The sequence below is a fragment of the Protopterus annectens genome, chromosome 1.part0, assembly GCF_019279795.1.
Source record: "Protopterus annectens isolate FY-2018-M chromosome 1.part0, PAN1.0, whole genome shotgun sequence".
NCBI classification, from domain to species: Eukaryota; Metazoa; Chordata; order Ceratodontiformes; family Protopteridae; genus Protopterus; species Protopterus annectens.
Genome location: NC_056725.1, coordinates 1,466,572,736 through 1,466,588,554, shown reverse-complemented (window position 1 = coordinate 1,466,588,554; position 15,819 = coordinate 1,466,572,736).

Sequence of the window (15,819 nt, the reverse complement as noted above, 5' to 3'; positions counted from 1 at the left end):
TGGCAATTTTTCTTTCAAAGCTAGCCTTGGATGATTTTATGAGGGAACGTAGTTTCTTGCTAATATTGATCAGGGATGTCTTCCCTTCTTGGGATTTTACTCTTTTCTGTGCTAGTTTCCTCCTTCTTTTGTATAGCTTGTTTATGGCAGGGGTCCACCAGACTGGTTTCCTTTTCTTGGAGGAGTGAGTCTTGGTTTTGTTTGGGTTAGCATGATCCATGCATTCTTGTAGGTGCCCATAGAGTGCAGTAGTAAAGGATTTTGCAGCTTGGACAGCATTATCCTTTAGCATGGGGGCTTTGAAACTTCCCACCATGGTCTTAAGTAACATGGTTTGCTTTTGAAAAGTTTTTCCACGGTGGTTTCTTTGACCGGGGGTGGTGGCAGAATGTGGATATCCAGAGTGATTAGTTTATGTCAGATCTAACCAGCGAGGGGTTGACCTCCGGTGTGGAACACCAGTCACCCATGTTGGTGATGTCCAGGTCCAATATGTTGTCACCTCTGGTGGGGGTGTTAACCAGTTGATCCAGGGCATTTGAATTTATAAATTCTAGGAAATGTTGGGCCAGGGATTTCGTACTTGAGTAGTTCTCCCAGTTAATGTTTGGATATTTGAAATCACCCAATATCAGGATGTTTGTTAGGACCTTTATGTTTCCCAGTGTTCCAGGAATACGGAGTGAGGGTCCTGGGACATGATGGGTGATCTGTAGCAAGCTATAATTTGAATAGCAGTTTTGCCCATTGTTAGTTGCATGTGGATGATCTCTGAAGCATCATGCTGTGCCACTAACCTAGGGGTGTGGGTATCCTTGATTAATATGGATACTCCCCCGCATTTTGTATTTTGGTCTGGGTTTTGTGGCCGAAATGTATGGTATGAGTTGTAGCCTGGTAGTGCTGGGGTGCTCTCTGGATCCTTAAACCAGGTTTCTGTTACTGCACATATATCGATTTTCTCTATGCTGAGGAGTGCCTCGAGTGCATGCATTTTGAAGTTTAGACTTCTGGCATTGAGCAGCATTGCCCTCAGTTTTTTATTAATTGTGCTATTTATGGTGGTGGGTTTGTCTTTTGAGCCTTGCCTAAAAAAGGCACTATGGGGGTGCAAGAGCCTTGGCCAGGATTCAAAAGCCTAAGGGTGACAGGTGCAAGCCATCTCTAGCAAAGCAGTGTGGCTTGTTGAGCATGTCATCCCAGGCTGACGGACACTGGATCCCCTTTGAATGACACCAGGAGCTTAGCCAATTGTTGAAATTGGTAATTTTTTCTCTATACCGTGGTATCATTCTTGGTGAGGGCAGGATGCTACTCAGGGTCAGGGTCATACCAGCCTAGGCTATGTGGTCAGAATGCTCCTCCATGTCTCTTTCCATGTAGACCAAACCGTGGTATCTTTCTTGGTGAGGGCAGGGTGCTACTCAGGGTCAGGGTCATACCAGCCTGGGCTATGTGATCAGAGAGCTCCTCCGTGTCTCTTTCCGTGTAGGCTCAGGTCATTCACACTAACATGGACAATGAGAGAGTCATATTTGTACTTGTTCTGGAGTGACCTGAGTGCTTGTGTTATGTGGCAGATCCTGGCACCCAACAGGCAACTAACAGTAATCTTCTCCTTGTTCAGCCTAGTGAGTGGGACGTCAGTGTGCCTGACTATAGAGTCACCTATTACTAGTGTGTTGGGTATGTTATTTTGCCTTAACGGCTGTGATTGTGTGGCACACTGGTTTGTGAAGTATGTGTTTCATGGTTTGTGTTGGGGGGTGGAGGTTGCTTGGATGTCTGCTTTGGAGATCTCTGTTGCTTTTGCAGATTTTTATTTAGAGCCTCAGAGTATGTTTTTGTGTATTTATGTGTGTTTTTTGCCAGTGTTAATTTCATAGGTCTATGTGAGACTGGTGGTGTGATGCAAGTAATTCCCTTCTCCTCTTGACTGCCTGGTCCAGTCTTGGGTTGAGAGAGCTTAGCCTCCAGTTTGGCTGTATAATTGTATCTCTCGCATGTATTAGTGTTTGGTGGAAGGAGGACAGGGTTGTCTGTTTACATGAGACAATTGTAACATTGCTTCAAAATGCCCAGATTCACAAGTTGGACTGGAGAGTACACCTGAAACTGCCCTTTGGACATGCCTGGATAGGTACAGTGAACTGTTCTACTGATTGGCTGGTAAGGTAGAATAGAGAGCCTTGTCCTTCTCTACAGTATAGGTGGGTCTAGTGCTAAGGTTTATTAGTGTTTGCTTTGAGTTTTGGGCAAGTGCAGGGATGAGAAGTGAATGATTTGAGTGCTTAAGTTTAAAGTTGGTCTAGTTCCAAGGGAAAAATTGAAGAGTAGACTTTGTGGAGCTGGGAATAGCTAACCACCACTGCCTGGCGTGCAAAACCATATAATAATACATTTTGACAAACTAACTTTATTGTAATTTGAACTAACTAACTTTGAAAGCCAATGATGTTGAAGATGAAGTCCTGAGCAAAAACACTTGCTTACTGAGTGACACTAAATTCAAAGATTTCTTCTTTTAAATGGTGGCATGAAATATGCTGATGCTTTGCAGGACTTGAGTAATAAAATGCAGACAACAGTGACTGCTCACAAATTAGAGTGTGTGAAGAGATTTAAGAATTCTGATGACCTTTACAAAAGCTCTGTGATAGATGACTTCTGAACTTTCACATCACCAAGTTCTGCATTGGAAATTACTTCTACATCTCTTTTATAATCATCATTCCCTGCTTTGTTGATCTCAGTGCATCAAAGTGTCTTGCGATTCCTGTGCCTAATGCAAAGATGATGGCAGCATTTCTAAAGTCTGATGCTTGGTTTTAAGGAATGGCTGCCTTTCCACATTATTTTAGGAAATAATTGCCTTTTTGTAACTTTTTATTGCCTTAGCACACTGAATATGTTTGTGCAGGTTGGTAGCTGAGGTTCTTTGCAGTGATATGATGCAAGGAAACCCCCACTAACATTTTTGTTGGCAACTAAGCAAAGGTTTGTCACAAGATGGAGGCACAAGGGTAGTGCTCTCATTAGTTTTACTGCCATTTCTCCTTGTAATCCAGGACATAGCCACTGCAAACCTTCCAATAACATCAAAGCCAACAAGTTTGTTATGTGGCATTTGATCACGGTGATCCTGAAACATGGTAGCAGCAATTATGCAGTTGGATGACTGATAGTACAGTATCTGGAGTGTCAGTAATTACAATATTAACTGCATAGCCTACAAATGTGAACAATGCTTGTGATTCTCCAAGCTGACTATTAGCTTGGAATGTCTGTTGCAAAAAGCCACTGATTTCTCTATGTGCTGACAATTTTTGAGTGAACACATTGGGATAGTATGCCAGGTTCCAAGTCTTATCCTAGGAAGTTTGTCGCATTTTTTTAGTACATATAGTCATATACTAATTCAGATGGCCTTAGTATTAGAAAGGAACATTATTCACTTGAGACTAGACAAGGACCCTTAAGACAAAAAGATTTCCCAAAAGTGTCTCATGACTCTACTGAGACATAGTAGCAACTTAATTGAACATAACTGGATTTTTACGTGTCGTGTCAGAAGAGAATTTTTCCATGCTGCACCAAAATTAACATGAGAATAAAAACTGTTCTCTGCTCTACCCAAGACTGTAACTGCACAGAGATGTTCATGTAGAAAGACATTCCCTTGGGAGACTGCTATGTCAATGTAAATATTCTCACAGTCTGATTTTCAAAATGCTTATACATTTGTAGACATAGGACAATTGCTGAAGGATCTGTGATGAGTATTGGCACTAGATGTACATGCTGGCACAAAAGGGATCATTCATACATGCTGGTAGAAAAGAGGCCTATTTGGCCTTTACCTCAATGGGTAATTTGGATAGTTCCTAGTTAAAAAAGACATGCATTCATGTGATATGGCCTTTTGGACAGAGAAATCGCCAAAAAAATAGCATGAGAATAAGCAGTCATAGTTGTCTTCATTGTTGAGATGTCCTGCAGTGATGTTTAATTCAGATTTAACTAGCAACAAAGCAGCTCGTGTTGCTTACCACAGTAATTGGATTTTACTTAAGTAAAGTAAACAAAATGAAACTACTGGGTTGTGACAGATGAATGCAGGGCTGAGGAATATTAAGAAAAGTTACTGAGCAATCAAGCAGCTGTTCTATGGTTCTCTACTATTGGAACTGTAAAGTGGGTATCCTATGCCTCAATACCTGATGCAAACAAAGGTGGGGACTGTTACTTGGTAAATCCTGCAATAAACTCTATGGCACACAGAGATTATGACTAAAAATAAGTGACCTGCATCTACTGTATCACACATGCATAGAAACAATCTGTTCACTCTACTTACTATCCCTGTTCTATTATAATGAACAAAATTAACAAAAAAATGAAATATCCATGGCTGGCTACATGAAAATTGTCATATAAATGTACAAATGGTAGTGGAATGGTACACAGAGATAATGACTAAAAACAAGTAAGCTGCATCTATTACATAGGTGCAGAAAAAAGTATAGTCATGTACACTTACCATAAATGTAGATGTTCAAGTGTATTCACTGTTGCAGTCATCACATTTGGGTTATCTGCCTGCAGGTAGCCCTCAGCCGGCCTGAATACCAGAATCTTGGGATTTCTGTGTCAGCTGCTGTCGCCTCTTCCATGACGTCAGGTCATCAGGGATATAAAACATGCAGCCGATGCCATTACATCAGTCTTTCTTGCCCCAGATATCAGGAGCCCCCTAAATAGGAAGCAATTACATGGCGGGAAACACCCCCAGAAAAAGAAAATACAAATGATATAAGGTATGCCAAACAAAAAGGATAGGTAGAAGTAAAGAGAAGTCAGGGGGCTGGAGGGAGGGTAACCAGGACTGCAATAGTGAATACACTCGAACATCTACATCACAAAAGGTTTCTCATCCAGGAAAAAAGAGGTCATTGTTCCCCTCTACTCATCACTCATTAGACCCATTATAAAGTACAATGCCCCTTTTGGTATGTACCTCACAAGACATCTACAACAACTGGAAAGGCCACAGAAATACCTCACAAAGAGGATTACCGGCTTCAAAGAGATGTCCTATGCAGACCATCTCAAAAAACTGCAGCTTTACTCTGCTGCATATCGCCTACTCAGAGGCGATCTCTGCCTAACACACAAAGCTATGTCAAACCCAGAGCTTTTAGACATGCTCCACTTAAAGAAATCCCAATCCCTACGAGCTACACGCTCTAGGGACCTAAACCTCGTCACCACAATAAACAGAACATGCTGAAGGGATAGATTCCTGTCCCAGAGACTTCCCATACTCTGGAACAAACTACCTATCTATATCAAACAAAGCTCCTCATTAGTACTGTTCAAGAAAAATCTTGATGATTGGATGGGTGATAGGAAATTCACCCCGGGTATCACTTCTGTGGCTCTGCTCGACAGTGGCACAGGAAAATAATTTTCTTGGGTGGCGAAAGCCAGGGTACCTTTGGCTAGGCTTATATAGGCCCTAGGGCCAATAGCCTAGTACCTACCTATGAACCTATGAACCTATGGTAAGTGTACACAACTGTACTATGTTATTCGTGTTTCACTATTGCAGTCATCGCATTTGGGTTGATTCCCAAAGTTGAGGATGGGTGGAGGCAGTCAAGAAGCATTAGGGCTGGCAAGCAGGCCCTGTAAGACTGCTGCAACAAATCCAGCTCTGGATTTAAAAAAGACAGGTAAGTGGTAATGCTTGGTGAAGGTGTGTACAGATCTCCAGGTTGCAGCTTCCAGGATGTCCCTGGCAGGGACTTCCCTTAGAAATGCTGTAGAGGTTGACGTAGCCCTAGTGAAATGTGTTCTGATCCCCTGTGGGGCAGGTTTCCCATGATGTTTGCAGCAGAAATGGATGCAGTGTGCTATCCATGTAGAAATGGTTTGCCCTCTGCCCCTGTAGCCAAACTGACTAGCAGCTGATCAGATTTTCAGAAAAGTTTAGTCTTGTCCAGATAGAACCTAAGCTGCCTGTGCACGTCTAGGGAGAGCAGGATCCTTTGCCCTGTATTCTGAGGACTAGGGAAAAGGTTGGCAAATGAATGGATAGGTTTAAAGCCACACTCGATACCACCTTTGGCATAAATGATGGTTTAGCCCGGAGGGAACCCTGTCTGCATGGAAGATAATGAAGGGCTCCATGGCCATAAAGGCCTGCAATTCAGATACTCTTCTTGCTGAAGTGATGGCTAGAAGTAAAGCTGTTTTCCAGGAGAGGAATTTTAACTCTGCTGAAGCAGCAGGTTCAAAGGGTGGAAGCGTGAGTTTTTTCCAATACAAATTTAAGGTCCCAGGCTGGAGTGGGAGCTCTCCTCGGGGGTCTTAAATTTCTGGCTCCTCTCAAGAACTATTTGACCAGAGGACGAGAGAAGAGGGGTGGCTCAGTATTATAATGAGATGAGATGGCAGAGGCATGAATCTTAATTGAAGAGAAGGATAGGTCTTTGTGGAACATTTCTGTTAAGTAATCTAGTATATGAGGTAAGCTGGGCACATTTATGTCCATTCCTTAAGACTGGCTCCAAGAACAGTATCTTTTCCACTTTTCTGAATAGGCTTTTCTAGTAATAGGCCTTTTTGCCTCCAGGAAGACATCCAGCACCTGTTTACTGAAGGTTCAGGGGATGAACCAGGCTGCTAAGTTCAGGATTTGTAACTGAGGATGCAAACTCTGGCCCTCCTGCTGGGATAGCAGGGAGGTCTGAGGCAGGTGCCAAGGTGGCAGTACTGTCAGACTGTGCAAAGGTGGGTACCAGTGCTGGCATGGCCAGTCGGGTGCAATCAGGATTGCCCTTTGCTTGTTCTGTTTGATCTTTAGTAGAACCTTCGAGAGGAGGGGCAGAGGGGGAAAGGCATAGATTGAGAGGTTTTCCCATGTAATAGACAGAGCATCCACTTTCCATGCTTGGCTGTGGGGGGTTCAGGTGCAATATTTGCTCAATTGAAAGTTCTGAGGGGAAGCGAAGAGGGCCACCTCTGGTGCCCCCCCCCCACCACCTGTGGATCAGCAGCTTGAATGATTTGGGTACCAGTTTCCACTCGTGTGAGTCCATTAGATTTCTGCTTAAGATGTTTGCCAGTTTATTTAGTTTGCCTGGCAGGAATTGAGCTTGTAGGTGCACTTGGTTGCTCAAGGCTGTGTCCCCTAGAGCCATGGCTAGCCTGCAGAGTGGGTAGGAATGGGTTCCCCCCTGCTTGTTTATGTACCACATAACTGTGGTGTTGTCTGTATTTATCAATAGTTGGCCTGGAAGAATAATGTGTTTGAAGGCTGTCAGAGCATTCGGTACAGCTAGCATTTCTTTTTGATTGATATGCAGGTGCATTTGCTTTGGGCTCCATTTGCCTTGAATATCTTGTCCTGCCATGTGAGCCCCCCATGCATAGTCTGATGCATCTGTTGTTAGGGTTTGGGCAGCAGGGTGTAGGGTGAAAGGGAGTCCTTTGTTGTGGTAGCAGGCCTCTGCCCACCAAAGAAACTCTGCCCTTAGGCAAGGAATGATAGGAATCATTGTTTCCAGGTCCTTCGAAAGTTGACACCAGAGACTTTTTAAGTACCATTGAAGTTTCCTCATATGCAGTCTTGCTTATGGAATTAGTAGAATGCAAGAGGCCATGAACCCTAGGGCTTGCAGTATTTCTTGCAGATAGCTAGGTTTTGGTGGCTAGTAGATTGAAGTAGTTTGTCAAATACATTTGTTTTTCTGGAATGAGGAATGCCATCTGGGAAGTTGTGTTCAAACTTGCTCCCAGGAATACAATCTGTTGGCTGGGTACCTGATGTATTTCTTTTCATTGATGTTGTACTCCAGTGAAGTTAGAAGTCTTTTTACAAATGTCAGGTGCTGGAGTAGCAATTCCTGACTGTCCACCTGAATCAGGCAATCGTGCAGGTATGTGTAAATTAGAATTTTTCTCTGCCTGCAATATGCAATGACTGGAGCTAGGCATTTTCTGTATACCCTGGGTGAATAAACATCTGCAATGAGGCAAGCTATTTCCAGTGGTGAGAATAAACCCTTGTACCTTGCAGATTAGAGGCAAGCACCTTACCCACTGCACCACTGGGCCTTTCAGCTCTGAAACGTAGGTATTTCCTGCAAGATTCCCTTATGGAGATGTGCAGATAAGCTTCTTTTAAGTCTAGGGTGGCTAGTCAGGAGTCCTTGGATTACATAGGAAGCAGCTGTTGGAGAGTAAGCATCTTGAACCTTGGAACCCCAGGAAGTTGTTGAGAATAGACAGATCCAGGATAGAGCACCAAGAGTTTTCTTTCCTGGGGACCAGAAACAGTCAGGAGAAAAACCTTGTTCCCTATGCTCTGCTGGGACAGGTCAAATAGTCTTGATACTGAGAAGAGAAAGTACTTGCTTTTGGGCCTCTGCCCACTGGTTTGGGGGGAGGTCTGGCAATCCACTTGAGATTGGCAGTGAGTGGAAGTAGAATCTGTATCCCTGGGATACAATGTTCAAGACCCATCTGTCCTGGGTGATGTACTCCCAGTTTTTTGCATGTAGGTCAAGTTTACCTCCTAAGGGTGCAAGTACTTGGGCAAGGCTTGGAATAATTAAGGATAAGTCCTTGTGAGATGTTACCATAGGATGTTGGCTTACTACTCCCTGTTTTAGAGGTGGGAGCACTCCATTGCTTAGATCTGTCCATACCCTGAGACTGTAATCGTGGTGGTATGTTGCCCCTGGGTTAGGACTGAGAAGGTCTGGGAGGGACTGAAAAGGAACAGTTTTTTGAAGGCCAATGCCTACTGAATCTAGGTGGCTATACCTGTAGGAAATACTTAAGAGTTTGCATAGATTTAGCTTTTTCCTCCATCTTTTTGAGGACTTCTTTTGCTTTATTGCCAAACAGGTGTTCTTGATTTAGTGGTGCATCTAGTAATTTTGCTTTGACATAGTCTGGCAAGATATGTTCCTTAAGCCAAGCATGCCTTCTAAGAACAGGTCCAGTGACAGCAGCACTGCAAGATGCTTCTAAGGCATCAAAACCGCACTGCAAGGTATGTTTTCCAACTTGGTTGGCAGAATGCATTAACTCTTTTAAATCTTTATGTTCTGCCCAATCAGGAATCAGCATCATTTTCTGTTTAATTAGCTCCATAATATGTTGCTGACACTTTAACATATGAAACTGGCAATTTAAAGCCCTGATGGCAACAGTAGCAGAGGTGTATATCTTCTTACCCCATCTATCTAAAGCCCTACAGTCCCTGCCCGAAGGGGTAGGGCTTTTGGCTATTGTAGACTTAATGCCTTTAGGTCCCTAGGAAATGGTCTCTGGATCCACAGTAGGATTTTTAAAGAGAAACTTGTGGGAGTCAGGTACTCTGTAGTACCTGTCAGGATTCCTGGCTGCTGGAGGCAAGGTATCAGGGGTAAGGCTGGATTCCAAGAAGACATCATCTACAATCTCCAGAAAAGGGATATAGCTAGAGGCCTGTGCTGAGGCAAGTCTAAAAATTTTCTGAGTCTCTTTTTGGACTGTTTGTAGACCTGGCATTCCCAGCGGAAATGCTCTCTTAAGGTATGCAAGCTTTCATCAAAGGAAAAGTCCTCTGGAGGGGAGGCAGAGGGGATGGAATCCTCTGCATCTGAATCCTCATAGGTAGATAAGGGAATGTCCTTGTATTCAGAGGGATCAGAGTAATCAGGCTCACGGTCCGTAGAATCAGAAGGAAAATCAATCCTTTGTCTCATAGAGTGGGAAGGCTGGCTTCCCCTAATTAAAGTTATTAGGTCTTCAGCCATTCTAAGCATTTGTTTCCATGGTATGGGAGCTTGAGCATGCACTTTGGTCATCAGTTTTCTAGGTGAAGTGCAAACTGTGGGACTGAGAAACTCAGTAGTTTTAGTAAAAAACAAAGATGGTGGTTTAATACCAACATCAGAAGGTTGGAATAAACCCTCAGAAGCCAGTGCCTGCACAGCGGCTACGGACCCATCCAAGGTAAAGACATCCACAGGATCCATAGTCAAAGAAGCAACTTGCGGCATACCAGACTCTGAAAGGGTCTCAGCAGAGGCCTGTGAATCTGTAGAAGTGGGTATCAGGGGCTTTGAAGGTGCTTCAATGAGTACCGGCCTGTCTTTGTCTTTATCCTTACGTTTTTTCGGAAGATCGGTAGTTGGATGGTTTATCGAAGCCATTTTGGAATATGGAGAATGAGCCCGAAAGAATTTAGTGACAAAAATAGCCCAACGATGAATAATTCGGGCATCGAACAAGGCACAAAACCGACAGCGACGAACATCGTGGTCTGGGCCTAAACAGATCACGCAGTAAGAATGAAAATCTCTGTGAGGTATTTGCTTTCCACAGACCAATTATTAACTTTTTCTGACATCAGTTAGAGGAAGAAAAAAGGATCCCCAACAGGGTACTTATCTTTTAGAAGACTTCAGGTCTGAAACTCGAAAAATGAAAATTTCAGAAGGCTGCCGACTGGCACTTGCAAACTACTTCTGCTTCGGACACTGCACGGCAAGAAAGACTGATGTAATGGCATCGGCTGCATGTTTTATACCCATGACATCCTGACGTCATGGAGGAAGCGACAGCATCCGATGCAGAAATCCCAAGACTCTGGTATTCAGGCCGACTGAGGGCTACCTGCAGGCAGATAACCCAAATGTGATGACTGCAACAGTGAAACATGAAGAACATCAATCAGTTACATGCTACTTGCTATTCTTCTGCTTTCACAATGGAAACAAAGAAACAAGCAAAGATCAAAAAGAAAATATCCATGGATAACTACATGAAGTTGGTCAGATCCATGTATGTAATGAATGGGAATGGAGTTCCTTAATAAATATTGTAAGCTGTGCAGTTTATAAATGCAGGCCCTACCCAGCATTAATAATGTAGGGTGTTTTCCCCTCATGATTCAGAAACTTTTTTTTACTTTAATTGCTTTAACTTTAAAGGTATAGCTGATGCTCCTATGCACTTTTATTTGTAATCTCCACCCCACATGCCCACCCTCCAAATCTTTGGAATTTTAAATTACTTAGTACAACCAATGCATCTCAAGTGTTCTCAACAACAGCAAAGAAGAAATACTAATCCCAACATGGTTGTGATATAGAAAGTTCATGTGATTTACACTAAGATGTTAGGGTAGAAAGATTCGATATGGCAACTCACTTTCAAAGTGTCCTATCTTTATTTATTCGCCTTCTCATGGGAAACAGCAGTTATACAGCTATTAATGCTTCTCATATGTTAAAAAATGGGCAAAGCATTGTTTGGTCATGATTAAATATGGTTTTAAATGTAGTTTGATAATATCTATGTTTGCACATTAATATGACTGTAATGCTAACAGTTCCAGTGGTTATGATTACATGTTGTTGGTTATCAGTATGTTGCTTTGATGACAGAGCAGAAACATTTAATCCTACTTTGACAGCCAATAGGCTTATATCAGAAGACTTTATCAAGTTACACAAGTAGGTCACATAACTCCTTTTTCTCCACATGCTTGATGATATTGAGAGTTGCATGATGCTCGAGCTGTTTATACACACAAGGTACAGGGTTTGATTCTCCTCTCTGAAGGAAATGAACTAGGCTTTAAATGATCCACCAGGCCAACTAGCCTAGTACTTGCATACATGAACATTACATGGCTATATTACTGCGAATGTTGCCATCATTATCAGGATGAGTGACTCCTTTGGTTACATTAGTGCTCATGAAGCAAGGTAGCAGCCTGTTTGGACTCCTAAGTAACTGTCAGCATCAGAAAAGGAGTCTGATATAAATATGAGCTCAGAGACAATTATTTCTGGCTGGGAGTACCCTGAGTATCAAATAACTGTTATTTAACTTATTTTGTACTGAGCGGAGTTTGATTACTCAAGAAAATGCTGACCTGGCAATGAGTTAAACTATTATCTGATATCTCATTAGGGGTACATCGTTTATTAAGAATTATTTTTCTTTTCTTATTTTTTTATATAGCTTCATTGACATGGAGAGAGTCAAATAACTTTCTAAGCGATGTTAGGTGACCTGCTCACATCATTCATGCTCCACACATCTTAGTCGTCTCATCCTTTCCATCACATGCATACTTGGTAGTATGCATTTATGAAGTGTATAGTTATTGGTTACACTACTAATGAAGAAACTGTATAATATGGGGAGCTAATCAGGCAGAGTTTTAACTAGTAATCCATGTCTAGTCGTTTGGGAAAAAAAAAAAACTAGCTGCCTTTACACAACTTATGTTATATTACCAATGTCTGCCACTGATGTTGTGCAGCTGGAACTGACTGGATAACCATGTGGCAGTTTCAGGCTCAACTCAATATTTGATTAGACTATTAAATAACATATAAGGAAATATTTTTTGATATGTATATACTCCCATTCTAGGATGCTAGAGGGAGAGATACCACGTTTGCTGCATCCTGAAGAATAATTGATAGAATGTTAATTCTTCCCTCTTATATGCCTCTCTCTCTCTTTCTTCTGGCCACTAACAGCTGATATATAAGCAAGGCAATATTGCTGTAGTGGTACAAATCAAGAGAATATCTTCTTTTCAACAGCTGTGTAAGTGCTGGACACACACCTTCTATTAAGTGATGGGATTTTATGCTGGTTGATTATAGTCTTGGTACTGACACAGATTTATTGTCTGTTACATGAATAAAGGGCCTTGGCATTAGGTTCTTGATGCTATGATTACTTTGAACAATTTTTAAAAGCCTTTGCAGAAAGCTTCACATTTTTGCTTGATGTCTATAATTGTTGAACATGTTACTAATTGTTTATACCAGAATCCATGGCTGGCATCTTGACCACAAGACTGCAACATGCAGACTTGAATTCCCTCTGCAAATACATTGACCACCCCAACATCACTAGGAGCCTAAGGCAATCTAATTTCTCCAAAATAAAGACCATCCCAAGGATTTAGAAATAGCCTCACCAGTCTCAGTAACAGCTTCATTAAAAGGGACTCATTTATACAATGCAGGGATCTCTCATTCAGTGATATGTGACCTCATTATCAACAAAGTTGTATGTCTCTAAATCCCTGTTAACTTTTGTGACTGTAGATCAATGCTTTCCTGAAGTAATTAACACTATTGACACATGTATCATGATGGCGCAGACACCCCCCTTTTCACTCTTCCATACAGAAATATATCACCGACAGACAAACAGACACCATGCACACGCACGCGCATGTGCACACACGCACACACACACACACACACACACACACACACACACGCACACACACGCACACACACGCACGCACACACACGCACACACACGCACACACACGCACGCACACACACACACACGCACACACGCACACGCACACACACACACACGCACACACACACACACACACACACACACACACACACACACACACACACACACACACACACACATACCACACTCATACCTCTGTTGTCAGCATGTTCCAAATATCTTCTTTTTCATTACTTTGCACATGACAGATGATTACAATCATTTATGGCCCACATTAGAGTTTCACTCTTAATATCCTTCAGTAAATGCATACTAGTACAAAAGCTATTGTTCTAGTGGCTTTATAAGTTTAAAAAGGAATAATTGCAATCAGTCCTTGAATAATGTGTCTTTTTCAGTTTACTATGAAAATTGTGAACGGAGATGCTCCACAGATGGAGCACTCGAAAGTTGGATTTTCAAATGTCCATCTTGCTGAACATCTCTTTGTTGATACTTCATATCAGTGAATGCACTGTGCGTTCACTGATATGAACTCTAAGTACTGTTAGAGATCTCGGTACACTATGGTTTGGGAAATTCATCCCTTTCCTCACTGTAGTGTGATCCTGGAATATATAGTTAGCAGAGGGTGCAGGGGGCTTGCCCCCCTGCAAAAACGTGATGTTAGGTGTAGGAGTTTAGTGTTTCTATGCTCCTACAGAGACATCATGTGATGTGTTTGATTTTAATGTCGAATCAGTTGAATTCATTTAGCTGATTTGACAATGTGATTTGTGGAATTTTGCTTTGTTCATGGTTGTGATTCGGTGTTTTAGTCAGAAATTATTTTTTTCATCGACATTATGATAGTAAAATGTCATTCTCCCTCTTTTAGTTTTGTCTCTGGCAGTATAGCAGGTTCATGTTGCTTCTGGTGTCAATGGTTTAGGGTTCAACTCCCCTTTGTAAAAGCTTTAATTATTATTCTATGTTCTCCCTGGTGTCTAGTTATACCAGAGAGGACTAATATTCTTGGTGCGAGGTTGCAGTCTTTGAATAATTTTAGTTGTCTTAAAGCATGCTAATTATAATATCCCTGGTGTTTAGTATTCCTCCCCACCCAAATTCTTAATTGTTTTTAAATAAGTGCCCTTAACAATGCTCTGATGTCTAGTGCCCCCTGATCCTGTGCTATTAATGTACAATGTGTATAGTTATCCCTGGTGTCAAGTGCTACCTCCTGCTCATCTCTTTGTTTGTAAGTGCCATCAAGGCATGATGTTAAGTATTAGTCCTGTTGGCTAGTGTACTCCACCCACACCCATGTCTTTGTTAAGTGCTACTAGAGCACAATATTAAGTATTTCCCCTGCAGGCTACTGTACCCACTGACCTATGTGTAAGTATTGTTAAGACACAATACTAAAAGAGTTTTTCCTGGTATTTAATGTTCTTCCCAATGTTGTAGTATTTTTGTGTCAGTCTAGGGGAGTATATCTAACCTATTCTTTTACTCCATCATATATAACCTTCCAGGCAGAGACACACACACACACACACACACACACACACACACACACACACACACACACACACACACACACACACACATATGCAGCCACACATACATAAATGCCTATGGCCCCCAATACTACCTGACGGCTAAACTCACTGTCACTTACCTGTACTGTGATAAGTGAAAAATGTATTGGTTATGTTCATTATCATGAGCAGACAGGTGTGATCATGCTAATTTTCAGTTGATATTGTTGCAAAAGTGTCTTACCAGAAGCAGTTCTGCAGGAAAGTACAAGGCTAATTAACATATACTTCTACCCTGGAATACTTCATTAGCGTTTAGCTCAGTAGCATAGACAGCCCACCACAGTGTTGCAATCCTTTGTGTTGCACCACCACGGTAAATATGTGTTTGGATCATAAAGAGTTACAACATGTCCTCATGCACGCCCCACAGTAATCTTTCTGATGTGGACACTGTGTCCCTCAAAAAACATATAATGCAAGGCAAACAAACCACCTTGTTTACACAGGAGTGGAAACATTAAAATAAAACCTAGGAATAAGTTTTGGAAAGAATGGAAAAAAGATATCCTGCTAATATGAAAAAAATACAGGGCATGTCAGCAAATAAAACATAACACATGAATTCTAACCACTTGAAAGCTGGTATCAGATAGTCCTGAAACATGGAGACTGAAATGTCAAAAAAAAAAAAAAAAGACTTACAAATGTTAAGTCTGAGATGGCCAGTTTTTGGAATATTCCCTTTTTTTGAGTTATCACAGTTTTAAAATTTCAAATACACTGAGAATGGATAATGCAATCCTGCTTCTTACAAACCAAGTAGAACAAAAAACAAGAAGAGAAACTGCAACACGGCTCAAATAATACATGCAAAACTTTAATCGATCAATAAAAGACTTAAAATGTGTAAGCACTTTCATGTCTATAACTGACGCTTCTTCAGACCATGATAAAACAAGGCTACAAAGTAGCAATTTATGCATCATTAAAT